The following is a 7597-nucleotide window of genomic DNA, read 5'->3' on the forward strand; positions in this document are numbered from 1 at the left end:
ACTTTTATTTGTTTCCCAGATGAAAAGAGCCCTCAAAGCAAAAGGTTTTGCCAACATGAAAGAGGTGAAACAAAAAATAGCAGAAGCACAAAAGACATCAAAATCAATGAGTTCAAAAGCTGTTTGGAGCAGTGGAAAAACAAAACATCTCAATAGGTATATTGCATCAAACGGAGAGTACTTTGAAGGTGACTGAGGTTTAAACATGTAAGAGTAAATATACAACTTTTTATAATTAAATTTCAGGGGTTTCTTAGGGGGGAGATCTCTCTCATGTTCTTATCAAGCAATCTTTTTCAGAGTATTTTCCCCCAGTGAGAAGCTTAAATTTTCATTTTTTAATGTTGATTTTTGATGAGCAGATTCTTGTTTGATAAAGGGGAAGTTATAAAATTTCAAGATATGGTTTTAAATATTTTAATACATCTAAATAATTTTTTGCCTACCACAAGGTTGTGAAATATTCTTCTTTATTTCTTCCAGAAGTTCCATAGTCTGTTTTTATGTTAGGAATATATGTTACCACATATTAATGTGTATGTATGGTGTGAGGTAGGAATTGTTTGTTTTTGTATAGTTATTCAGCTGTTCCATCACAATTTGTTGACACAACATTTCTTTCTTCTTTGAATTTCATTTTGCCTTTGTTTAAGATAAATTGACCATTTATCTTAGCATTTTGATACTCTTGTTTGTCAATCATTATTTCAAAACCACACTGTCATGAATACTGACTACTTCTTCAAATCCCATAGTATGAGTGCTCCATCTACATTTTTCTTCTCCAATATTGTTTGGACAATCTAGATTTATGCATTTAAATCTTTTTATGATCAATGTATCAATTACTACAACAAAGCCTATTCATGTTCTGAATGGGGTACCTAAAATCAATAAATCAATGTGTAAGATATTAATTTAAAGCAGTCAGTGAACATTGATTATTTAGATAGTTTAGATAATTTTTTAAAAATTATGAAGCTTTATAGTTCAGATGACTTACATGCTTTTAGTTGTATTTAGCTTTGGTATTTAAAATTTTATTTTACATGTTAATTTTAATTGTGTACAGTTAGCATAGAGGAATGAAATGTTGTTTTTAATATTGACTGTGGTATGCAACCCTTCTGGAGCCACTTATTAACTATCATAGTTTTTATTTCAGATTTTTAAAAGATTCTGAAATATAATAATGTATTTTGTTGACAAAGTGAATTTTGCTTTTTCATTTCAAAACTGCATGCCTTTTACTTACTTTTCTTGCCTTTGATAATTGCAGGCCTCATGTTGTTCCTAATCATAGAGTTAAAGGATTTGGTGTTTTATATTAAATAAGTATTTATGAAATTACAGTTGTTTTCTCATTTTGCTGAGTATCATTATGAATAAGTGCTGGATTATGGGTTGTGATTTTTTAAACTTGAGGTTATAAGAGTTATTCTTTTTTAAAAAAGATTTTATTTATTTTATTATTTATTTTTATAAATAGGGGAAGGGAAGGAGAGAAACATTAATATGTGGTTGCCTCTCCTGCACCCCCTGCTAAGGACCTGGCCTGTAACCCAGGCATGTGCCCTGACTGGAAATCAAACCAGTGACCCTTGCTTTGCAGGCAGGTGCTCAGTCCACTAAACTACACCAGCCAGGGCAAGAGTTATCCTTTTTAATCTTTCTTCTGTTAATGTGGCAATCATTTTCATTGATTTTCAAATATGAAATCAAACTTGCCTTCCAGCAATGATATTCACTTGGTCATGATAATTTATTTTAATTATTGCTGTATATGATTTTGTACTATTCAATTAGAATTTCTGTGTATTACATTTATAAGAAATTTTTGTCAAACTTTATCTTGATTATACTGGACTTAAAACTTGTGTCACCTCTTTTATTTCCTAAAAAAAAGTTTTTATATTATTATTATCCTTTCTTCAGTTATTGATATAATTCCCATAAAACTCTTTGGGCTTCAAAGTTTAAGTAAAATTATTTATTATTAATTTAATAGAAATTATCTATTTATAATTCTATTTCATCTTGTGTCCACTTGAACTGTCATGACTTTCAAAGAAATTTTTATATTTCATCTAAGTTGTCAAATGTAGCAAAATATAATCAGAGGGACAGCAATAAAGAACAAACTGACAGTAACCAGAGGGGAGAAAGCAGGGGTATACTGGGGCAAAGAAAGGGAAGGGTCATCAAGGAACATGAATAAAGGACCCACGGACAAAGACAACAGAGTGAGGAGGATCAAATGTGGGAGGTAGGGGTAGGTAGGGCAGGGGAGAGAAATGGGGACAAGTGTAATTGAACAACAATTAAAAAAATGTATTGGCATAAAATTTCTCCAAACGGAAGATGGCAAAAATAGGTTTATAGATGTGAATCACACTGTGCCATTGTGACATTCTTTTGAGTTAATAAAGCCATTGCAATAATCATAACCTGCATGTCTTTTTCTATACAAGCCACTGTAAACCTACTTTTGCTCACCCTTTTAATATTTTCTTAATTTTTAATATATCTAATATCTTGAATGAATTTAATTTTTCTGATAGTGATTACTTGGTTTTATTAATTTTTATTGTGCTACTTTTTCTATTACATTAATTTATGTTCTTGTCATTATTATTTCATTTCTTGAGGAGTTAATTTGTTCTTTTTTAATAACCTTAATAAAGCAACTCAAAACATTGATTTTTAAATGTTCTTCTAATATACACATTTTGAACTGTGAGTTTCTCTCTAAGCATCTCATTAGCAGCATTCCATAAATAGTATCAAGTTGCCAACATTAATTTAGTTTGAAATATTTTCTTCTCATGTCTGATAGTTTTTATCATATGTTCAAAAATGTGTAGCGGTTTTTACTGTTGTCAAACAGCTTTATTACTCTGCAGGGCAGATCCATTTTGGTTTGGAACTTGATCTTCTGGTGTGACTTCAGTCTAGGAAGGTCATTCTAGTCTGTGGCCTTTTGTGGGCTGCATTGTTTGCTTAAGAGGCTCACAAGTGAGGTCTTGTCAATTGTTTGGTCTGAAACTTCGACTTCCCGCTTTGCTCAAACTCTCAGGTCTCCATTCAGTTCTCGTCTGTGCAGAGGAATTTCTGCAGGGCCTTATCACGTCTCACCATGTGCTTATGCAGTTATCCCCCCTTATCTGCATGTCCCTTCCCGTGTTTCAGGTACCTGAGGTCAACCAAAGTGCAGTCTGAAGATATTGAAGAAAAGCCCAGAAATAAATAATTCATAAGTTTTAAATTCATGCCATGTTGAGTAGTGCAATGAACTGTCACCTGGCCCACTTAGTCCTACCCAGGACATCAGCTTTGTCTAGTGTATCCAAAGTGTATATACCACCTGACAATTAGTCATATAGCAGCCATCTGGGGTATCACATCGACTGTCATGATATCTCAGGGCTTGTGTTCAAATCACTGTTATTTTACTTAATCATGCCATATTCACATAACTTTTATTATATTGTTATATAATCAGGTGCCACATAATGACATTTCCATCAAGGATGGATTACATATATGACACTGGTCCCTTAAGATTATAATGGAGCTGAAAGGCCTATAGAAATTGAAGCATATGTGGTTCAGGAGAAATTTTTTTTCTCTGACAGGAGCAATATCTTTTGGACTTGACAAAAGATTCCCTCTCACAGCACCTCAACTGTAGAGTGCACACATAACATCCCAATCAGTCATCCACTGACCTGTTTCAGCACAGAGGGACCTGTCTCTCCAGGGCTGCATCTTCATGTGGCCCCTCAGCCCTCCCAGATCCAGCTTGATGGCCTTCAGAGTACATTGCTATGAATTCTTTGTTGCGAACCTAAGATCCTGTACAAGGACACAGGTCTACAGGAGCTCCCTTAATAAGTATGAATTGTCACTGCCACTTTAGTAAAAGCTTTCTGTGGTAGTATGGAGCCAGCCTGTCACTTAAGGAAATATTATTGGAAATATTTGGGGATTACAATGATGTAAAACTGAGAACATTTCTCAGAACAGATCTCTATCATTAAGTGATACATGACAATAATTGTCCTATTTTATTAGTACCTATTGTTGTCAATCTCTTACTGTGTCTAATTTAACACTTAAACATTATTATAGGTATGAACATACAGTAAAAAACTGTATGTAGGTTTTGGCACTATGCACAGTTTCAGGCATGCCCAGGGGATCGTGAAATATGCCCTGCACATAAGCGGGACTAATCTATAGTTTAATCTCTACCAAAGACTCTCATTGAATTCCCATGCAGGTATGTGATGTGTACCTTTAGCCCAGTTTTCTACTTCAGATGTCTGCTAAAAAATTCCAGGGCTTTAGCCTCCTGGAACTCTAACATCTTCCTGATGAGTTCAGCAGACCGACTGCTGCTCTGCTCGGCCTCCACTTTTCATCTCTGCTACAGGAATGAACACCCAGGCAAAAAGCTGGGGCATGTGTAGGCCTCAACTCTTACTTTTCCCTTCTCTCCAGATCACGGTGGCGAGCAGTCTTGTACTTAATGCACGAAAGCGGATATCCCATATATATTTCCAGTTGTGTATTTTTTTTTCTGATTTCACTTATTAAGGCTGAATTCGGTAACTTTTTTTCTAAATGTTTTATTTGCAGAAAAGAATTTTAAAGAGTTTATTTATTTATTTCCAGAGAAGGAGGGGAGGGAGAAGGAGAGAGAGAGAGAAACATCAATGTGTGGCTGCTGGGGGCCATGGCCTGCAACCCAGACACGTAACCTGACTGGGAATTGAACCTGTGATGCTTTGGTTCACAGCCCATGCTCAATCCACTGAGCTACACCAGCCAGGCTCCAGTTGTGTATTTGTTTACAACAGCCTCTGCTAAGTGCAGCACCACCTTCCCTGTTGTGATCTAAAGGGAAAGTCTCATCTTTTCATGGTAAGTAGCAAAATTATAATATATGACACTTATCACCATATCAAAGAAATAACATTTGGCACATATGAATTGGTAATTTTAAAATCCCAAAGAGTCATAAAGAGTGGATTTATTACAATAATTCATTCAATAACTCCTGAATCCTACTGGCACTGCTCTTGAACCCTGCTTCACTTCTTGTAAACTGGGTGGTCTCAACAATGCCACTTGACCTCAGTTTCCTCACCAGGAGAGTGATGATGACAGAATGGGCATCTACTTCACCGGGTTGTGATGAGAGTTAAAGTAATACAAATAAAAATTATAAAATAGGGCCTGCAGTTTAAATGCTCCATAAAATGTAAGTACTATCATCACACCAAATGGCAGTCTCTTTTTATTTCTAGCTCTTTGTTATCACAGTTGTAATATAAAAAGGGTGACTTACATTTTATCTGTGGTTTATTTCTATTCTAAATGTTTCTGTGCTATTCAGACATGCCAAGCATCGAGTCAATAAACCAAGTATTTCCGTTATGCTGCTCTTGAAAACTAGAAAGGCTGTTACTGGTAATAATTTTTTCAAAGAAAATTTATTTTTAATAAGAATAAAGTAAAAAGTTGTGAAAGCCTTGACTACAGTGAGAATAACAATGCATGTGGCACTACTTCAGCCTAAATAACATTTTTATGCTCAGCCCTGAACAGTGATGCTGAACCAACATGGAGAACACTGACATGACTCTGTCATAAAGAAGACAAACAGGCCTCAATTTGTTAGACCAATATTTTTTTACTAGATTCAACATATATCTCTTAAATATCTATTACAAATTATTTGTTATGGCCAGTTTCTTCCATTAAGGACAGCACAGACTAGTGGGCATAATAGGAATATGTATTTATTTTATTTACTTAGAGAATACTTATTGAGTGACTATTATATGTTACATACTGTTAGGTGGCTAACTAGACAATTGCCACACACAAAAAAATCACTGGCCCCATGGAATTTGTATTTCCTGGATGATAGACAGAAAAACTAAAGATAATATATAATACCATATAGTGATAACTATTCTGAAGTATCATAACGGGAAATAAGACATCAAAAATTATTTTTGTTGATAATTTAAAAAATAATATCAATGTGTTGTTATCTTTCTTAGTGCCAGAAATATGAGGTCTATCCAAAAGATACCCAGCCATGTAATATGAAAATAGGGACATTTATTGAAGAAGACACGAGATACAGGAAACGTTGTCCATAGGACAATGACCTCTTAGTCCCCTTCAATGTAGGCACCTTGGGACCTCACACAGTTCTCCCAATCACCATCAGCTTCCCCATTATATTTTCCTGAATTCCATCAACAGTCCGAAATGTCTTCCTTTGCAAAGGTGATTTTAGTTTTGTGAGAAGCCAGAAGTCACAGGGCACCAAATCTGGGCTGTAGCAGGGCTGAGTCACCTGGGTGATTTGACATTTTGCCAAAAAACTCTGCAGCCATAATGTATGAGTGGGCATGTTGTTGTGATGAAGCTGCCAATCACCAGTTGCTGATATCTGTGACCTTCTGAATCATCCAAATGGTTTCCACAAAGGAATGTTCAAGCTTAACACAACATTTGATGCAGATTCATTGTTGCTCTACTCAGTCATTTTGAATGTAATGACCACACATTACACATGTCACTGAACATTGTCTACCATCCCCAATGACTAGTAAAGTGAAGTCATCATTGTTCACACATGCATTCCAGTCCACTCTCTTTGGCTGACAGGTTACGTCGATGTTGCACAAACCATGCTTGTTATATTAGCAATGGCTCAACATTTTCTAGACCTCATATATTGGCTACTTGGCCCTTTATTTGGGTATCTAAGAAATATTGCAAATCAGACATTTTCAAATCAGAAATTTTGATTCCTCTTTCTCCTAATCAATTGCAATTTCATTCATCCCCAGTGCAATAATCCATTCTGCTATTCATCCAGATACTCATAACACATACTTTAGAGTCATTCTTAATTTTTCTTTTCTTCCTTCTCTGCTAAATTGTCTCAGATCTAACTACAAAGTATGTTTAAACCTGTTTACTTTGTTCTATTTCCACAGTGGTGTCCTTGTCCAAAAAATCAGCATTTCAGACCTGAGCTACTGCAGTGGCCACCTAACTGGTCTTATTACCGTCACACTCAGTCCTTTCCAATTGTTCTCCTTAGGGAAGCAAATGATTTCCTTAAATCAAATGAGCTCACATCACTTCTCTATTTAAAATTCTCCAGTTCTTTCTCATTGCATTTGGAATTGACATCTAAACTATAGCTTTGGTCTATAAAGTCCTATATGATCAGAATTCCAACATTCTGAACTTGTTCTACAACATGCTGTTCCCAGGTCGCTAACTTTCAGTCACACCAGCCTCCATTCAGGACCTCAGGAAATGTGTTTAAATGCCAAGGTGGCTGTTGTTACTGTTCTCTTTGCCCATGAAGCATTTGCTCCACCCTACTGGGTCAGGGATCTTTTTACACAGTTCCATCCATTCATGACTACCTTGTCTTAAGTACCACTCTTCCCCAAACTCAAATTACCCTGCTCATGTTAAACAAAAATTTTCATACGTATGTTTATTTTTCTGAGTTTACACCACGTTCCATTGCCCTCTAGGATGTAAGTTCGTTAAC

Source organism: Phyllostomus discolor, chromosome 4 (assembly GCF_004126475.2).
Source record: "Phyllostomus discolor isolate MPI-MPIP mPhyDis1 chromosome 4, mPhyDis1.pri.v3, whole genome shotgun sequence".
Classification (NCBI taxonomy): Eukaryota; Metazoa; Chordata; class Mammalia; order Chiroptera; family Phyllostomidae; genus Phyllostomus; species Phyllostomus discolor.